Raw genomic sequence first — 21123 nt, forward strand, 5'->3', positions numbered from 1 at the left:
GAAGAGAGACATAAAATTAGCCCTTCTTCTAGGAGAAAAACGATAGACTTATCAGGCCTAACGGCATCGGAAAAGGACAATTTCGCTGTCCAACGAAGACTATGGCAGTTCTGCGGATAAAGTTAGTCAAAGCCTAGATGGGATAGGACAAATCCATCAGATGAGGGCAGAGACAGCTCTTCCAAACTGGTTGCGCATCCATTGACAGAACTCCAAAATAGTTCCTCCAGAGTTAATATGTAAACTACGACCTGTTCTACATTCAACACGTTGGGGGTCCATTCTGGTGGACCCAGCAGTCGTAACTACAATAAATCTCAGTCGTTAGAGGGGATAGATCTAATCCTCTTAAACACTTGAGCAGTACCCACCCTTGTTGTCTGGTGATCTGGTACATCCCATATGTATATGCTGTCATGCTGTTTCAGGAAAAGGGAAAATGTTATACTTGCCTAACGGTAATTTTCCTTTCCTGATGCAAGCATGACAGCATATAGGTCCCCTCCCCCAAAAAAAATTAAAAATTAAAAGTGAAACAAATATAAGGGCCTTGAGCATTTAAGAAAGGCCTTCCGCAGTGATACTAAACTATGAGAATACTGCGGTAAGGGAGGAGACCTACTTTTATAGTATAACTGGTCCTGATTGGGCAGGGAGGCGGAGCCTTCCCATACGTATATGCTGTCATGCTTGCATCAGGAAAGGAAAATTACCGTTAGGTAAGTATAACATTTTCCCTTTTCATGCTGAGCTAATCAAAATGACCACAACTGATCACAGTTGAAAGTCAAATGGCTTTGTGTGCCAGTAAGAAGGTGATAAGCTACACCTCATTTAGTTTTTTAGGAAGGGGGTGATCCCTTTTCCAACTTGGTGATTCTGTTTTTGATTTTTTGACATGTTGGTGTTATAGCTTTCACTTGGATATTATTAGTTGCACTGAGTAAATACATCTGGATAAAACAAAAACCGTGTCTGTCTTTTTTAGCTTGCAAAACAGCAAAATGTGATTGTTTTAAATGGGTGCTACTTTTTTATACACACTGTATATACAGTTATATATATATATTATTTTTATATTTGTATTTATAATTCAAAAGAGTGCAGCGCTACAAAAGCAACTCATATAAAAAAAGAATTAAGGTGAAAAAGTGAAGAAAAAAAATGAATGACAAAAAGAACCCCAACAAAGTATATAAATCCGTGGAAAATTCATAAGTGAAATCAAAACAGAAAAAACTTGTGCAAAAAGTCCCATCCAAATAATAACAAAGAAAGTCCACATGGTGGATGGTGCTATGCTGTTTGGTGGAAGCATCACCCTGGTGGATCAAAAAGGAAATAAGGACCAGAAGGCAGCATTTTATGGCATAGTAAAAGCAATTTTGATGCAAATGTTTTGCTGCAAGCTAGCTGTTATCCTTGGAACATTGGTGGTTCTATCCTGATTGGTTTGTGGGGAGACCTATATCCCTAGGCTTGGTGAGACTGCGATCTGCAGTCGTGACTCTCTGGTAAGCAGACTACCACATCACTGGGTGTTTTGTCAAAACACAAATTGCTTGGGAAGATTGGTGACACTTCAACTCTGTGGAATTTCCTTTTTTGCAACATTTTGAAAGATTACCTTCATATGGACTTTCTTTGTTATTATTTGAATGGGACTTTGCACAAGTTTTTTCTGTTTTGAGTTCACTTATGAATTTTCCACGGATTTATATACTTTGTTGGGGGGTTTTTTTTTCATTCATTTTTTTCTTCACTTTTTCACCTTCATTCTCTTTTATATGAGTTGGTATTGTAGCACTGCACTCTTTTGAATTATATATTGCTTATAAGTTTTTTTTTAGTGCTGAACTTTTAGCTGCTTCATCTACATTTTTCTCATTATATTTCACTTAATTTTTTATTCAATATTTATGAAACACAATTAATTTTATATTTCTTTAGCGCTGCGTCAGCCTTGGAGCTTTATTTTTTTTTATATTTGTATTTATGTTTACTAGTTGAAGCCTATTTTGCAGCTGATATCTTTTCTTTCCATACGAATAAGATCACTTGATAGGAGTAAACTGAATAGGCAAAATATAATTCTTGCATGTGTCCCAGAATTAAATCACATTGTATGGAGCTGCAAAGCTGAATGTAATAAATCCAAAAATCCAGAAAAATAAAATTCAGGACAGTCATGAGATGTCCCTTTTTATTTATGCACACATTCCAAAAAGCTATAACAATTAAAACGCATCCAGTCAAAAACATTTATTTTGCATATCAAAGGAGTCATCCTTTTATATGATATTTTATGTTTCACCTTTCAAATTGTTATATTGTATTTTAAAGTGGTTGTAAACCCACTATTTGGACTTTTACCTACAGGTAAGCCTACAACATGGCTTACCTGTAGGTAAGGATAATATCTCCTAAACCTGCACGGTTTAGGAGATATTACCCCCGCAATGCGGGCGGCGCATGCGCAGGGGGGAATCCACGGCTGAAGGACCGGCATCGCCGGACCCTGCCGATTTTAAATCTCCCGCGCGCACGTGCGGGAGTGACGTCATCGCCGCTCCAGCCAATCACAGCGCTGGAGCGGCGATACCCGGAAGACACGCCGGAGCAAGATGACATCCTGCTCGGCGTGGACCAGGTAAGTGGTACACACCTCGTTCCGAGGTAAGTATTTCATAATAGGCTAGTATGCGGTGCATACTAGCCTATTATGCCTTTTGCATTGCAGGTTTGGGGGGAAAAAAAAAAAGTTTATGCGGTTTACAACCGCTTTAACACAGTGAGAAACAAATACAAGCTGATTTCCCAGCAGAACATCCATACCATTCCCACATATCTAAGTTTGCCGTGTTTCCAACCTTTAGACCAGCAGATGAAGAGGAGCCAATGTGCTGCAGCAGTCCTCCTGACGACCCAGACACCAGCATGGGGACATCTACAACAAATAGAAACAAAAGGTTTGTCTTATACAAGAAGAACTGTATTTGTTGTTGCATTTTAATTTAGCATGTGTGGACTCTATAGATCGAAGCCCAAAATTTCAAAAAGTGCTGAACTTTTAGCGGTTTCATCTACATTTTTCTCATTCTATTTCACGTAATTTTTTATTCAATATTTATGAAACACAATTAATTTTTATATTTCTTTAGCGCTGCGTCGGCCTTGGAGCTTAATTTTTTTATATTTGTATTTATGTTTACTAGTTGAAGCCTATTTTGCATCTGATATATTTTCTTTCCATACGAATAAGATCACTTGATAGGAGTAAACTGAATAGGCAAAATATAATTCTTGCATGTGTCCCAGAATTAAATCACATTGTAGATATATCTTTGGTGCATATGGAGCTGCAAAGCTGAATGTAATAAATCCAAAAATCCAGAAAAATAAAATTCAGGACAGTCATGAGATGTCACTCTTTTTTTATTTATGCACACATTCCAAAAAGCTATAACAATTAAAACGCACCCAGTGAAAAACATTTATTTTGCATATTAAAGGAGTCATCCTTTTATATGATATTTTATGTTTCACCTTTCAAATTGTTATATTGTATTTTAACACAGTGAGAAACAAATACAAGCTGATTTCCCAGCAGAACATCCATACCATTCCCACATATCTAAGTTTGCCGTGTTTCCAACCTTTAGACCAACAGATGAAGAGGAGCCAATGTGCTGCAGCAGTCCTCCTCACGACCCAGACACCAGCATGGGGACATCTGCATCAAATGGAAACAAAAGGTTTGTCTTATACAAAAAGAACTGTATTTGTTGTTGCATTTTAATTTAGCATGTGTGGACTCTATAGATCAAAGTCCAAAATTTCAAAAAGTGCTGAACTTTTAGCTGCTTCATCTATATTTAACAAGCTATAACAATTAAAACACATCCAGTCAATTTTCACTAAATTGCTATCCATCCTACTGAACTCGGTCCTACCCGCCCTTATACACAAGGACCAAGTGGGTTTTGTCCCCCTTCGTCAAGCAGGGGACAATACTAGGAAAATAATTGACCTAGTAGAGGTGGCGAATAGGGAGGGTCAAAGGTCCATATTATTGGGCCTAGATGCCGAGAAGGCCTTTGACCGCTTGGGGTGGCCCTTTCTCTTCGCTACGCTCCGCCATGTGGGCTTTAGAGGGCCATTCCTGCAGGCCATCCAGCACCTTTACTCCGACCCATCCTCCCAAGTCAAGACCCCCTTTGCCCTCTCACCCGCGTTCCAGGTAACTAATGGCACTAGGCAGGGGTGCCCTCTGTCCCCCCTGCTGTTCGCGCTCTGTGTGGAACCCCTGGCCGCAACCATCCGTCAAAACCCAGATATTAGAGGGATTTTAGTTAGAGACCAAGAGTTCAAAATCTCGCTATTTGCAGACGATATCATCCTCACGCTCACCCAACCTAGAATCTCCCTCCCGAATCTACATGTGGAGCTTGATCGCTTTGGAGCGCTCTCAGGCTACAAAATAAACGCGTCCAAATCAGAAGCGCTCCCAATTAACATCCCCGACGGGGAGGTGGCTCATCTACGATCCAATTTTTCTTATAGCTGGAAAGCCTCCTCGTTGAAGTACCTGGGAATCCACATTACCCCCTCCTACACCACCCTCTATCAGCAAAACTTCCCCCTCCCCTTTTCAGCAACATTAGGGCCCTTATACAACGGTGGAGAAAGCACCACATCTCCCTTTTGGGGAGAATAGCAGCAGTAAAAATGTAGATTCTCCCAAAAATACTCTACCTGTTCCAAACCCTGCCCATCCCAGTACCCTACGCCCAGTTGAGAAAACTCCAAACGGACTTGCTCCAGTTTACCTGGAATTATAGGCGTCATAGAATCCCCCGGTCGGTGTTGCTGGCGGCGAGGTCGGAAGGGGGTTTGGCTTATCCAGACCTAGTTAAGTACTACCAAGCGGCCCAGCTGAAGGCAGTAGCCTCCTGGTTCACATTACGCTCCTACAATAAATGGACACAAATAGAGAAGCTGTGGCTAGCCCCGGTACATCCAAATAACTTGTTATGGAATGCGAAGGGGGAGGTGGACCCGGGCCGCATGTTAGGTCCCATGACCCAGCTCAGACGCACGTGGCGAAAATTGAAACGCCAACACAAGCTAGCCTCAGACAGCTCCCTCTTGACCTCTTTCGCCGGCAACCCCGAAATCCCGGATAGTCTCGCCCACAGAATGTCAGCCCCATGGACAACGAGGAACCTCTTTCATTATGGGAACCTAGTAGACCCCCTGACCCGTAAAATACGCACATTCGAGGACATACAGGCCAAACATGACATGCCGCGCCAGGAGTTCTATGGATATCTCCAGATACGCCACTATGCACTGACGTTCGCTCCAAACTTGCAGTTCTCCCCCCCAACGGCTTTTGAAAGGCTGATATTGGCGGGGACAGCGCAAAGGGGCTTGATCTCAAATATATATAAAATATTGAACTCTCGGCCGACGGACACTGGGAGCAAACATGCATATATGCTTCGGTGGGAAAAGGCCCTAGGCGAGGAGATATCCATGGAACACTGGCGGACGATTTGGTCCCAGGCAGCAAAAAGCTCGATCTGCACTCTCTACAAGGAGAACATATACAAAATCCTCTACTTCTGGTACATGACACCGGATGTTCTCCATGCCATCTACCCGAACACTTCAGATCGCTGCTGGCGCTGTCAGCAGGACAAAGGAACGCTTATTCATGTATACTGGAGTTGCCCACTGATCGTCCCCTTTTGGAACTCGGTCCAGCAATTATTGGACCAACTTCTAGACAGGACGATCCCCCTGACTCCGAAGGTTTATCTGCTAGGATTCCCCCCACCAAACATCCCAGTACCCTACAAGAAATTGACCAGGCATGTACTTACGGCAGCGCGCTGTCTGGTGGCTTTGCACTGGAAGCGTTCTGCCCCTCCCCCCCCCCCTGAGGCCCTATATGCCAGAATAAAAGATGTGGAAATGATGGAGACGATGACGGCCAGAATGCTAGACAGACTGGAGGCCCACGACAAGGTCTGGGAGCTTTGGCACCGCCGAGAGGAGATAACCTGATCAGGTACTTGAGCCGCACGGATGATTTCCCTCCCCATTCCCATACCCTCCACTCCCCTCTCCCCCCTCCCCCTTCTTCTTTTTACAGTTTCTTATCTTTCCTTCTTTTTGTTTTTTTTCCCTCTTCCTCTTCTTTTCATCTCCTGTGAACCCACTGGTGATACGAAAATGTTCACTAGTATAACACTGCACTGAAAGGCTTGCCTAGTTCATAGCACTTAACTAGCTTTTGTAGCTGATACTCGGTACGAAAAGTTCGCTACTACATGAGTGGACACATAACTGGTTGAGTAGACTATTAGACATTATCCAGTATGTTAATGACCATTCCTCTAGATATTGTTATCGAGATTGATCCTACATGTATACGTGTATTGAAAATTTTCTGAATAAAACTGTTATTGGGGAAAAAAAAAAAAAAAAACGCATCCAGTCAAAAACATTTATTTTGCATATCAAAGGAGTCATCCTTTTTATATGATATTTTATGTTTCACCTTTCAAATTGTTATATTGTATTTTAACACAGTGAGAAACAAATACAAGCTGATTTCCCAGCAGAACATCCATACCATTCCCACATATCCAAGTTTGCCGTGTTTCCAACCTTTAGACCAGCAAATGAAGAGGAGCCAATGTGCTGCAGCAGTCCTCCTGACGACCCAGACACCAGCATGGGGACATCTACAACAAAAGGTTTGTCTTATACAAGAAGAACTGTATTTGTTGTTGCATTTTAATTTAGCATGTGTGGACTCTATAGATTGAAGCCCAAAATTTCAAAAAGTGCTGAACTTTTAGCTGCTTCATCTACATTTTTCTCATTCTATATCACGTAATTTTTTATTCAATATTTATGAAACACAATTAATTTTTATATTTCTTTAGCGCTGCGTCGGCCTTGGAGCTTAATTTTTTTATATTTGTATTTATGTTTACTAGTTGAAGCCTATTTTGCAGCTGATATCTTTTCTTTCCATACGAATAAGATCACTTGATAGGAGTAAACTGAATAGGCAAAATATAATTCTTGCATGTGTCCCAGAATTAAATCACATTGTAGATATATCTTTGGTGCATATGGAGCTGCAAAGCTGAATGTAATAAATCCAAAAATCCAGAAAAATAAAATTCAGGACAGTCATGAGATGTCACTCTTTTTTTATTTATGCACACATTCCAAAAAGCTATAACAATTAAAACACATCCAGTCAAAAACATTTATTTTGCATATTAAAGGAGTCATCCTTTTAAATGATATTTTATGTTTCACCTTTCAAATTGTTATATTGTATTTTAACACAGTGAGAAACAAATACAAGCTGATTTCCCAGCAGAACATCCATACCATTCCCACATATCTAAGTTTGCCGTGTTTCCAACCTTTAGACCAACAGATGAAGAGGAGCCAATGTGCTGCAGCACTCCTCCTGACGACCCAGACACCAGCATGGGGACATCTACAACAAATGGAAACAAAAGGTTTGTCTTATACAAGAAGAACTGTATTTGTTGTTGCATTTTAATTTAGCATGTGTGGACTCTATAGATTGAAGCCCAAAATTTCAAAAAGTGCTGAACTTTTAGCTGCTTCATCTACATATAACAAGCTATAACAATTAAAACACATCCAGTCAAAAACATTTATTTTGCATATCAAAGGAGTCATCCTTTTATATGATATTTTATGTTTCACCTTTCAAATTGTTATATTGTATTTTAACACAGTGAGAAACAAATACAAGCTGATTTCCCAGCAGAACATCCATACCATTTCCACATATGTACGTTTGCCGTGTTTCTAACCTTTAGACCAGCAGATGAAGAAGAAGAAGAAGCGATGTGCTGCAGCAGTCCTCCTGACGACCCAGACACCAGCATGGGGACATCCACAACTAAAGAAAACAAAAGGTTTGTCTTATACAAGAAGAACTGTATTTGTTGCATTTTAATTTAGCATGTGTGGACTCTATACATCAAAGCCCAAAATTTCAAAAAGTGCTGAACTTTTAGCTGCTTCATCTACATTTTTCTCATTCTATTTCACTTAATTTTTTATTCAATATTTATGAAACACAATTAATTTTATATTTCTTTTAGCTCTGCGTCAGCCTTAGAGCTTAATTTTTTTATATTTGTATTTATGTTTACTAGTTGAAGCCTATTTTGCAGCCGATATCTTTTCTTTCCATACTAATAAGATCACTTGATAGGAGTAAACTGAATAGACAAAATATAATTCTTGCATGTGTCCCAGAATTAAATCACATTGTAGATATATCTTTGGTGCATATGGAGCTGCAAAGCTGAATATAATACAAAAAAAATCCAGAAAAATACAATTCAGGACAGTCATGAGATGTCACTCTTTTATTTATGCACACATTCCAAAAAGCTATAACAAGTCCTGAGCTACTAGCCAGGTCTTAAGCTTTACTTGCCACCAGTTGCCCCACCCACCCCTACCCTGCTCCGCCCCTAATTAAACCCCTAAACACGCCCTCATAAATTATTTAATGAAATGACACTTAAATGTTTTATGCAGAATTAAGTTACAAAAATATATATTAAAGGGGCTGTAAATGTTTGTTTTTTATTTTATAAATAGGTTCCTTTAACCACTTAAGGAACGGACCAATATGCTGCTACATGACCAAAAATGTGTCAAAATTGTCCGAAGTGTCCGCCATAATGTCACAGTCACGGAGAAAAAAAAAATCGCTGATCGCCGCCATTAGTAGTAAAAAATTTTTTTTTTATAAAAATGCAATAAAACTATCCCCTATTTTGTAAATGCTATACATTTTGTGCAAACCAATCGATAAACGCTTATTCAGATTTTTTTTACCAAAAATATGTAGAAGAATACGTATCGGTCTAAACTGAGGAAATTTTTTTTTTTATATATTTTTTTAGGGGGACATTTATTATAGCAAAAAGTAAAATATATTGCATTTTTTTCAAAATTGTCGCTCTATTTTTGTTTATAGCGCAAAAAATAAAAACCGCAGAGGTGATCAAATACCACCAAAAGAAAGCTCTATTTGTGGGGAAAAAAGGACGCCAATTTTGTTTGGGAGCCACGTCGCACGACCGCGCAATTGTCTGTTAAAGCGGCGCAGTCCCAAACTGTAAAAACACCATTGTTGGTTCGCTTACTTTTTCCTTCGATTTCCCTTCTAAATTTTTTTTTTCTTTGTCTGAATTTCTCACTTCCTGTTTCTCCTCAGTAAGCTTGCCACCATCATCCGAGCCGTTCTGACTGGGGGTTAGTCAGCCGAACAGCTTACTAAGGAGGAACAGGAAGTGAGAAATTCAAAGAAAGAAAACAAAGAAAAAAAAACATTTAGGAAATCGAAGGAAAAGGTAAGTGAACCAACAATGCACTAGCTTAACCACTTCCCACCCTGCGGCCGACTATATACGGCCGCAAGGTGGCTCTGATCTGCCGGGAGGCCGTCTATATACGGCCTCTGGCCACGCTCCGCCAGGCACCCGCGATCGGCAGTCACAGAGCCAGGGACGTGGAGCTCTGTGTGTAAACACAGAGCTCCACGTCCTGTCAGGGAGAGGAGACCAATAGTGTGTCCCTTGTACATAGGGACAACCATCAGTCACCTCTCCCAGTCAGTCCCCCTCCCCCACAGTAAGAATCACTCCCAGGGTACATATTTAACCCCTTGATACCCCCTAGTGTTAACCCCTTCCCTGCCAGTCACATGTATACAGTAATCAGTGCATTTTTATAGCACTGTTCGCTGTATAAATGTGAATGGTCCCAAAAATGCGTCCGATGTGTTTGCCGTAATATCGCAATTGTGAAAAATCGCAGATCGCCGCTATTACTAGTAAAAAAAGAAAATAATAACAAAAAAAAGTAATAATTATGTCCCCTGTTTTGTATGCATTATAACGTTTGGGCAAACCAATCACTATACGCTTATTGTGATTTTTTTTTTTTTTTTTACCAAAAATATGTAGAAGAATACGTATTGGACTAAACTGAACATTTTTTTTTTTTTTTTTTTTTTTTTTTTTTTAAATTGGATATTTATTATAGCAAAAAGTAAAAAATATTGTGTTTTTTCAAAATTGTCGCTATATTTTTGTTTATAGCGCAAAAAATAAAAACCACACAGGTGATCAAATACCACCAAAAGAAAGCTCTATTTGTGGGAAAAAAAGGACGTAAATTTTGTTTGGGAGCCACGTCACACGACCGCGCAATTGTCATTCAAAGCGTGACAGTGCCGAAAGCTGAAATTTCGCCTGGGCAGGAAGGGGGTATATGTGCCCAGTAATCAAATGGTTAAAAGAACCTATTTAGAAAATAAAAAACGAACCTTCACAACCCCTTTAACAACAACTTTATCATTGCCCATCAGTGCAGCCCCACCTGTGCCCAACAATGCAGCCCCACCTGTGCCCAACAATGCAGCCCCACCTGTGCCCAACAATGCAGCCCCACCTGTGCCCAACAATGCAGCTCACTGGTGCCCATCAATGCAGCCTCACACGTGCAGGGGAAGAGAGGAGAGGAAGAAGATTTCCAGCTGGATCATCAGAGTTGGGAACATTGCTGTAACAGCTTTCATTTGAATTGCTGTGTGTTCCTGCCCGGACCCTGTCGCATACAGCCCCGCCTCCTGGCCCGGGTACTTTGATATACGTCACACAGCCTGGCATCGGACGGGTGATCTGTTTATCAAAGTACCCAGGCCAGGAAGTGGGGCTGTATGTGACGGCGATCGGCAGGAACACACAGCAATGCAAATGAAAGCTATTACAGCGATGGTTCCCACTCTCTGATAATCCGGCCGACTGCTCTCCTCTCTCTTCCCCTTGGTGATCGATTTGAGAATGAGAACGGCTCCCATTCAACCCTGCCTGTCAGCTATTGGGCCCTCAGCCAGGCACAAGCTGAGACGCAACAGAAACTCTTCTCAGTAGCCCCAGGAAAATTACCCTGGTGAACAGGCCTAACATTTATTTTCTTCCTAGGTACTCCCACCCAGGAATTGGCTGATGTCAGATACATTTTCAGAACTTTTGTGGCTGACCCTCCAACTCTATTTTTGGAAGCATCTTCCAGAAGCAGACAGGAGCAATCAACCCCCAAGCTTAAAAACTAGAAAAAAAATAGCCAGACCTAGAAAATGGATTGTTATTGAAGTACAGCAAAGCCAAAAACTGGAACAGGTACATTTTTTAAGTGTCGTTCCAGCCCAAAAAGCTTTTTGGATAGCATAGGGAAGGGTTTTCACCCCTGTAATGTTTGTTTTCCTGTCTGTGCACCTCTTCAGAAGATTTCACCTCTCTTTCTGTCCCAAATGTTGGGTTGTTGTAGAAGCAAGCCTTGGTGATAAAGCATCAGTGGAGGTATCTTTTCCCATAATAACTCTTATAGGAGTGAATTTCCCTTCCTAGGGGTAGATTTCCTCTCACTTCCTGTTGTCTCCCTCCGTTTGTAGGAGTCGTTTGTAAGTCTGATGTTTGTAACTAGGGGACCACATGTACCACTCCCCTACCTCCACAACACAGAGACAGTGGAGGGCAGGCAACTAGTATTTTTTCATTTTGGATAGAACAAGGGTGGGTTATATAACTAGGGTTGTCCCAAAAAACAATTTTTTTAGGACTGAGTACAAGTACCGATACTTTTTTCAAGTACTCGCCAATACCGATACTATTTCGGTATAGGGGGTATTTGCGGGAGTACGAGTACTCCCGCAAATACTCGGAATCGGTCCCGATACTAGTATCGGTATGGGGACAACCCTACATCCCAGGAGGGAAGGAGGGGGATTCTCAGCTAAGCACACTTTCCTGAATGCATGCTTGAGCTAAGGGCAGATGGATTCAAGGAAGTAAATGTTGCATAATCATCTGCCCTTACTGAAAATGGCCATAAATGCTAGAGGTGTGTTATACAAAGTGATTTCTCAACAAAATAAATATGAATGAAATGGCGTTTTTCGTTTGTGGTGCTCAGATGCAATAGAGATCCACTTTAATAAAGAGGACACAGTTTATTGGCTCCTGATTCCTGTTCATTACATGGACCTTGTGGTAATTTTTTTTTTTTACTAGTAATGGCGACGATCAGCGACTCGTAGTAGGACTGCGATATTGCAGTGGACAAATCAGACACGATTTACACTTTCTGGGAACCAGTGACACTAAATCAGTGATCAGTGCTAAGATATGCACTGTCACTGTACTGATCACACTGGCTGGGAAGGGGATAACATCTAGGGCAATCAAAGGGTTAAATGTAGGGGTGCACCGATATATCGGTGCCGATGCATATCGGCCGAAAATCGCGTTTTTAGGGGCATCCCGAAACAACAAAAATACTGGCCGATAATGACCCACCTCCAGAGCCAGACTTAGTTGCCGTTTGTACGGCTCACTTCCTGTTGCTGCGCTGCGTCCACGGCACTTCCCTCCGGGTCCTCCTATGTTTACAGCCGCCCTGCCCCCCTCCTAGCAGCGTGACGTGTGTCATGGCCAAAGGCGGGAGGGGATGGGAGGAGGAGCGGAGGAGAGCGAGCGAGCTGCCTGGCCTGGTTACATGGGAGGAGGGACATGGGAGGAGACAAGCACGAGGAGAGCTGCTGTGTGTGCCGTGCAAGTTCCAAGAGGAGGTGGAGCCAGCGCCGCCGAGGAGGAACAAGAAGAACGATTCGAAGTGCCACCATTGCCAACATCTTTCAAAAGTAAGAAACTACTGTTGAATGTTATGCAGCCATCTGACTGCAGCGCAGTATATGATGTATTGTGCCCCATGCCCTGATGTGTCCCATGTCCTGATGTGCTATGTGCCCCATGCCCTGATGTGCTATGTGCCCTGATGTGCTATGTGCCCTGATGTGCCCCATGCCTTGATGTGCTATGTGCCCCATGCCCTGATGTGCTATGTGCCCCATGCCCTGATGTGCTATGTGCCCCATGCCCTGATGTGCTATGTGCCCCATGCCCTGATGTACTATGTGCCCCATGCCCTGATGTACTATGTGCCCTGATGTGCTGTGTGCCCCATGCCCTGATGTGCTATGTGCCCCATGCCCCGATGTGCTATGTGCCCTGATATGCCCTGATGTGCTATGTGCCCTGATATGCCCTGATGTGCTATGTGCCCTGATATGCCCTGATGTGCTATGTGCCCTGATATGCCCTGATGTGCTATGTGCCCTGATATGCCCTGATGTGCTATGTGCCCTGATATGCCCTGATGTGCCCTGATATGCCCTGATGTGCTATGTGCCCTGATGTGCCCCATGCCCTGATGTGCTGTGTGCCCCATGCCCTGATGTACTATATGCCCTGATGTGCTCTGGCTGGCTTTGTCACTTAACATGGCTGCTGGGTGCTGATACATAGGACCAATAAGTTACCAAAATCAGCACCCAGCAGACATGTTATGTGACACACTGTGACAGAGCCACGATAGCGTGCCTGCGAGTTATGATACCATCCATGATGCCAGAGAGACAGACACAGTGCAATGTAGTCTATTCGCAGACACCCAAAAAGCACTCCTGTGTTGAAGCCTTTAAGGTGCTGGCAGCCCCACGATCGGATCCACTTCCCCTCTGTTCCTGCTGCTGGACACCGTCAGCTGAGCCCAGCTGCCTCTCTCTGCCCATCACTGCCGCCGCCCCCCTGCCCGCCTCACTGACTCTCTAGTCTTACTCTCCGGGCCCTGGCTACTACTGAGTGGGAAGCAGAGGAAGATCACTCCACCAGGGAAAGCAAGGAGATAAAACAGGCACGCGGTCCCTCCGCTCTGATCAGCGCATGATCATGAGAAAGGGGCACAGATAATGGAAAAAATACACCCCCCTAAGCTAGTATGTGCGGTGGAGCAGGGGTGTGTAATTCCGAATATTATTATTTTTTTTTGTTTGTTTAATTCTTCACTGACTGTCTTTGAATTTTCCCCAGCCCCTGTTCAAATCCAACCAGGGGACAGACTTGATCCGGGGACAGTGTCCTCAATCTGGGGACTGTCCCCTGAAACCGGGGATGTCTGGTCACCCTACCTTGTGGGCTCTTCACAACTGTTTTGGGTCCTTCTATAGAATTGAATGTTTTTCCCACAAAGTACATTTTATCTGGTCAGCCATGTATTTTTAGTGATTTGTACCATATACCCACAACCACACGGGATGGCCACCTGTCTATGCCCACACAGTTGAGTGTGCGGAGGATTTCTCTTGCGTATTTTCTTTTTTATAGATGGCCACGTTTTAATTTTTGCAACGAGGCGACAGGGATACTAGGGCTCTTTCACACGGAGCGGATCCGTATTGATCCACTCCCCGTTTGGCTCAGCGGGGATTCCTCCGTAAATCCCCGCTGAGCTGTCGGCGGACAGGGCGGTCCCCGCACACAGTGCAGAGACCGCCCTGTCTCTCCTCCGCTCTCCTCTATGGGGAATCGGATGAATACGGACCGTATGTCCGTATTCATCCGATCCGTTACGCCGGACGGAAGAAAAATAGGGTTTTCTTCCGTCCGCAAAAGCGGATCTTTGTGGACGCGGACGTTAGTGGATGCATCATCCGCTAACCTCTGCAATCCCATAGGGATACATTACAAGTCCGTAAACGGACTTGTAATAAACGGACCGTTTGTCCGTACGTGTGAAAGGGCCCTTAGTGTTAGGGGATGCTTCATGTTTCTTGGGCACACTGTTTATATTGGGGACTGTGACGATCTCCCTTGTTTTGGGCTCTGAACTCTACCTGTACTATGGAGTTGGTAACCCAAGGATGCGCTTGCATATGGTTTTGTAATTCTGTGTGGCTATGGAGGAACTCTGTGCATACAAATCCTAGTTTTGGTCACAGGCACAGGTTTAATATAATATATTTTCTCTTTTTTTAAAGCTGGTTCCAGAACATGGACAGACAATCAGTCAGACAAGGATGAACGCCTCATGTGAGTAACTTGACTGTTTATTCTCTTTGTTGGTGCGCATGAATTATTTTATTTATGCTAATGACTGCAGCAGGGTGACCTGATGATGATCTACTTAGTAAAGTGACACTAAACGATTTCCTTATACTCCAAAAACGGTTCAAACACATCCACTACTTAATAGCCTTGTACTGGTTTTCATGAAATAGTTTCTTACTGTGTTTTTCTGCCTCCTTGTAAAGCCCTCTGAGATCCCAAACCTTTCCTTTTGCCTCTCCCTTCCATTTGTTTGGAACATTCATACAGTGGTACCATGGAGAACAAGCGTAGTCACCCCAGGAAATCCGATTACAGCACCAAAAAAAAAGTGTTGCCCTAAAATGGCACTTGACCCTAAAGGGAAGTTCCGCTTCTTCTCCACCCCCCCCCCCCCACTTTAACTTTTGGCACTTTATTTTTTGGGGGTTTTCTGGTTTTTACAGGTACCCGCTCCCCCACTTCCGGTTGGATCACCATGGCAATCTGAGCTCTCCCCCTTTTCCCCTGCTGCCCTCTAGGACACGTCACAGGTCCCAGAAAGCTGCAGGACCAATCGGTTGTGAAGCCACAAGCAATCCCATCTGGCTGCCCACGGTTAGTATGCCAGTGATGGGGAATGAGGCCAGGTGAGGACATCACTGGATCCTGGGACAGGTGAGTGTCCTATTATTAAAAGTCAGTAGCTACAGTTTTTGTAGCTGCTGACTTTGAATTTATCCAAAAATTACTGAAAACTGCTTTAATGATGAATAGGTGGAAGTAGCCTCAGATGGGCCCTGCCATTTTTTTGATCACCTGCAGACTACAACCAGTACTGTTTCACTATTTACTGACCTGAGTGTAGTAATTTAGAAGCTGATTAATTGCTGTTAATTATGGTGTTTTACACATATTTTTACTAGCTTATTAACCACTTGAAGACCCAGGCAAATTCTGACACTTTTTTTTTGTTTTTTTAGAAAGCTACTTGGAACCTCCAAACAAAAATATAATATGTGTGTGTATATATGTATTTTTTTTTAGCACAGGCCCTAGAGAATAAATTGGTATTGTGCACACTCGTGGAATAGCAACAAATTACAATACTTTAAATCTGGCTAATTAGCCGCTAGGATTGCTTTTACTTGTTAGAGCATTACTGGCTCTAAAAAAACAATTCCGGGGTTATGGCTGACAGCTGATTAAACTTTTTATATACCGGTATATATTTTTTAACAGTCTGTGGAGGGGTTAAAAAATTCTGTGTGATTTCCCATCTTTTCTTTTTTATATATATATATATGTGTGTGTGTGTGTGTGTGTGTGTGTGTGTGTGTGTATATGTATGTGTGTGTGTGTGTGTGTGTGTGTGTGTGTGTGTGTATATATGTGTATGTATATATATATATATATATATATATATATATATATATATATATTACACACACGCACCTCAAATTTTACACTAACACCGGGGTTGATAGCCCCTGGGGAAGAGAGCATGGAGAAAGAAGAGCCGAGGGATCGCAGAGCGCATATAGACCGTTGTAACAGCTTACATTACAATTTCCTCTGTTCTGCTTCCCGACACACACAGCCCTGCCACCTGACCCCGCGCCTGTGATAGACAGAACGTGGGTCCAATGCTGGGATGCGTTCTGTCTATGACAGGTGTGGTGTTAGGAGGAGGTGGGAATGTGTATGACAATAAAACCATGTCCGCAGGCTCCAACCCATGTCTGCTTTAGCTAAAACAAGATAAAACCTTCAACTTTAACCACTTCCTGTCCGCACTATAGCAGTTTTACTGCTACAGGTGGGCAGCGCTGTGCGTGTATATATATGCGCACGCACAGCGCTGCCCCCCTGTAGCAGTAAAACTGCTATAGTGCGGACAGGAAGTGGTTAAAGTTGAAGGTTTTATCTTCTTTCAGCTAAAGCAGACATGGGTTTTAAGCCTGTGGACAGGGTTTTGTTTATATTATATAAATAATATAGTGTGTGTGTGTGTATATGTGATCAAAACTTCCAGGATGGGGGGCACGCATGCGCATGGCCAGTTTGTCGCATGCACTGTCATTACACACAGCAGAAGCCGGTCCGCAGGTGCCGGGTACTTTATGTCCCCCTGGAACCTGACGATCATCAGGCAGAGAGACAGAACTGCGAACTGTCTATGTAAACAAGGCGGATTGCCGTTCTGACAGCAGGGAATAAATTTAATCTCTTCCCCTAGTAAAAGAACATCACACAGTATAGTAAACCACAGGTTGGGCACACGAATAACCCCTTTGATTGGCCTTGATGTTAACCCCTTACCAGCCAGTGTTATTGGAAAAGTGACTGTATATTTTTTATATTTATTTTATTGTCCTTTATTGACCTTTCCTTTTTTTTTCTAATGGGCTTGTTTGATTCACATGATCACTTTAGATTGAGCTGTGATCAGGACATTTCTAGTGATGGTCTAGTCTCTAGAGACCTAAATCTTGTAGTAGTGGCACCGTATGTCCTTTAACTGTCAGGGTTGAAGGGAGGATTGGATTAATAATGGGTAACGTAATAAATCACTCTGGCCATTTTTCTTCATGCAGTGAGGATATAAAACGTGACTTGGATGCCTGGGAATCTGGGCAATGGATTTTCTCTGCTTATTGTGTCAGCAAGGATACAAGTAATGCAACAGGTATTCCTTTACTATATAATGCTCGAGTTTTTTTTTTATGATGGAAGAAACTGATTGTTTACTCATAAAGCCGATTTTCATTTTTATTTACTGACTTAAGTAATCCCTTTTCCAGAAGAACTGTTCACAGTATGCCTAAACTGATACATAAAATGCCATTACTATTTTAACTTGCAGATAGCCTCTTCCATTGGGCCCTCTAAGGGCTTATGCACACAGGCATACTATTTGCGGCATTCAGATCTGTAATTTATGTGGATCTGCAGACAGCAGTATGGTATAGGTCCATTCACACTACTCCATTTTGTTTCGCAGTATTTAGCTCTGTAAGCCAAAGAAACCAGGGTTCATAACACGGTCTTGCATTCGGACCATATTTCATGTTGTATGAGTGTAAACCAGGGGTCTCCAAACTGCGGCCCGGGGGCCAGATGTGGCCCTTTACTTGCTTTTATCTGGCCCTTGGGGCAATATTTCATCTTCTGACACCGACAAATGGGGCACAATTCCTCCCAGTGACACCAACAAAGGGGCACAATTCCTCCCAGTGACACCAACAAAGGGGCACAATTCCTCCCAGTGACACCAACAAAGGGGCACAATTCCTCCCAGTGACACCAACAAAGGGGCACAATTCCTCCCAGTGACACCAACAAAGGGGCACAATTCCTCCCAGTGACACCAACAAAGGGGCACAATTCCTCCCAGTGACACCAACAAAGAGGCACAATTCCTCCTAATGACACCAACAATGAGGAACAATTTCCTTCTAATAACACCAACAAAAGGGCACAATTCCTCCCAATGACACCAACAAAGAGGCACGATTCCTCCCAATGACACCAAAGGGGCACAATTCCTCCCAGTGACACCAACAAAGGGGCACAATTCCTCCCAGTGACACCAACAAAGGGGCACAATTCCTCCCAGTGACACCAACAAAGGGGCACAATTCCTCCCAGTGACACCAACAAAGAGGCACAATTCCTCCTAATGACACCAACAATGAGGAACAATTTCCTTCTAATAACACCAACAAAAGGGCACAATTCCTCCCAATGACACCAACAAAGAGGCACAATTCCTCCCAATGACACCAAAGGGGCACAATTCCTCCCAGTGACACCAACAAAGGGGCACAATTCCTCCCAGTGACACCAACAAAGGGGCACAATTCCTCCCAGTGACACCAACAAAGGGGCACAATTCCTCCCAGTGACACCAACAAAGGGGCACAATTCCTCCCAGTGACACCAACAAAGGGGCACAATTCCTCCCAGTGACACCAACAAAGGGGCACAATTCCTCCCAGTGACACCAACAAAGGGGCACAATTCCTCCCAGTGACACCAACAAAGGGGCACAATTCCTCCCAGTGACACCAACAAAGGGGCACAATTCCTCCCAGTGACACCAAAGGGGCACAATTCCTCCCAGTGACACCAACAAAGAGGCACAATACCTCCTAATGACACCAACAATGAGGAACAATTTCCTTCTAATAACACCAACAAAGGGGCACAGTTCCTCCCAATTACACCAACGATGGGTCATTACTCCTCTCACTGACACCAAAAAATGGGGCATTGTTTACTCCTGCTGATAGCGGAATATTTTTCTATTTCCAGTGGCCACAGTCCGGCCCCCCTAAAGTCTGAAGAACAGTAAACTGGCCCATTGTTTAGAAAGTTTGGAGACCCCTGGTGTAAACAATAACAATAGTGCATAATCAACAGGCACTGTTTACATGTCGGCACAGAACTAGTCATTCATGCAACAGTGCATTTGCTGAATGACCTAGGCCTTCATTCATTCAGAACGACTGAAGACCAAGTTGATTCTGCATATACGCCGCAGCTGTTTTACTTTGTTTCTAAAGACTTGGTTTGGAGCTAAGCCCTCAGTAGCCAAAAAGGCTTCTTTCAATGGACAGCAGAATGGTGGGTGGGAATAGGCACAAGGAGATGAGGCATAGTCTTGTGTTCAGGTTCATACACACTATAAGAAAATCGGGCGAACCTCTTTCGTCCAAAGAATTTTCGTATAGTGTGTACACAACTTTCGACAGCAGATTCCACATTTTCATACCAAGATTCCCGAAGGAACAAGCGCCAAAATTTCTCGTAAGGGAACCGAACTAATGATTTTCGTTTTAATGTGTACCGTTTTCGTACAAGTAAAATCGCAAAAGAAACACTGCGCATGATCAGAAACAATAAACAACAAAAGAAAAACCTTTGTCGTATGAGAATTTTCATATGAATTTTCGTTCATCTGTTTTAATTTGCTTTGAAACAACGAGGAAACTTGGATGTTCGTTCCCCGATTTTCTTATTGTGTGTACCCCACTTTAGGGAAGTTGACCCCTTTGTGACAATGTTACAAATCAATAACAAGGACTCACTAAAATTGCTTTTCTATTTTTTTTTCCATTTGTATTTAAAAAAAATATGCGTAATAGAGAAGAAAATTTGGGACTATAGCGGTGCTTGAAATAATTAATGCATAGAAAAGTGTATAAAAGTTTTTTCATACAAAAAAAGAAAAGGGGTTCAATTAAAAATGATTATAGACGCATATACTACAGATAATAGGTCGCTGATGTCCCAACAGAAAGGAGGTGGTCACAGATGAATGGTCTATCCCTACATGTTTCGCCACAGGTGATAAACGAGCCGGCTGGAGAACAGAGGCGACTATACTACTCATTTATCTTGCGCAGTGAATAAAGATTTTCTAGTGGAACGTTGGGACGTTTTTCCCTCTCTCTTCCACAATATAAAATTTTCCTGTCGCTCCTGAACCATTAACTTTGTACCATAGAGCTTAATTAATTATAGCCAGGTCTCTACTTACCCCCTGTGGTTGGGCACGATCACTTCATACACTTTCTTGGGGGGCATCTCATTTGATCGTCTCCTGATTTGGGATTGGTGGAGAGCTGGGTTATATATTCTTGTGGTCCCAAACACAGGGGATGCTGTGGAAGCCAACCGTGGCAAAACATGTAGGGATAGAACATCCATCTGTGACCACCTCCTTTTCTTTTGGGACAACAGCGACCCATTATCTGCAGTATATGCTTCTATAATCATTTTTAATTGAACCCCTTGTCTTTTTTTGTGTGAATAAAGAAACAAAAACTGTAATATACCTTTCTATGTATTAAATATTTCAATAGGAAAAGGGGTTGGGACTTTGTGTGAGGCCTAAGACAGTTATGTCAAATTGCCTCCATCCCTATCAGTATGAAAAAGAGGAAGAGTTGGGACTTTAAATGAAGCATGCGGATTTGGAAGCAAAAATTAGCAAATGTGTCTGTTAATATTATAAATGTATTAAATAATGTACAGTAAAATTAAATACACGGGACATGGTTGTTCATATTACATCCTCCATCATAATAGGTTAATCCATATATTA

This window comes from Rana temporaria, chromosome 5, assembly GCF_905171775.1.
Source record: "Rana temporaria chromosome 5, aRanTem1.1, whole genome shotgun sequence".
Lineage (NCBI taxonomy): Eukaryota > Metazoa > Chordata > Amphibia > Anura > Ranidae > Rana > Rana temporaria.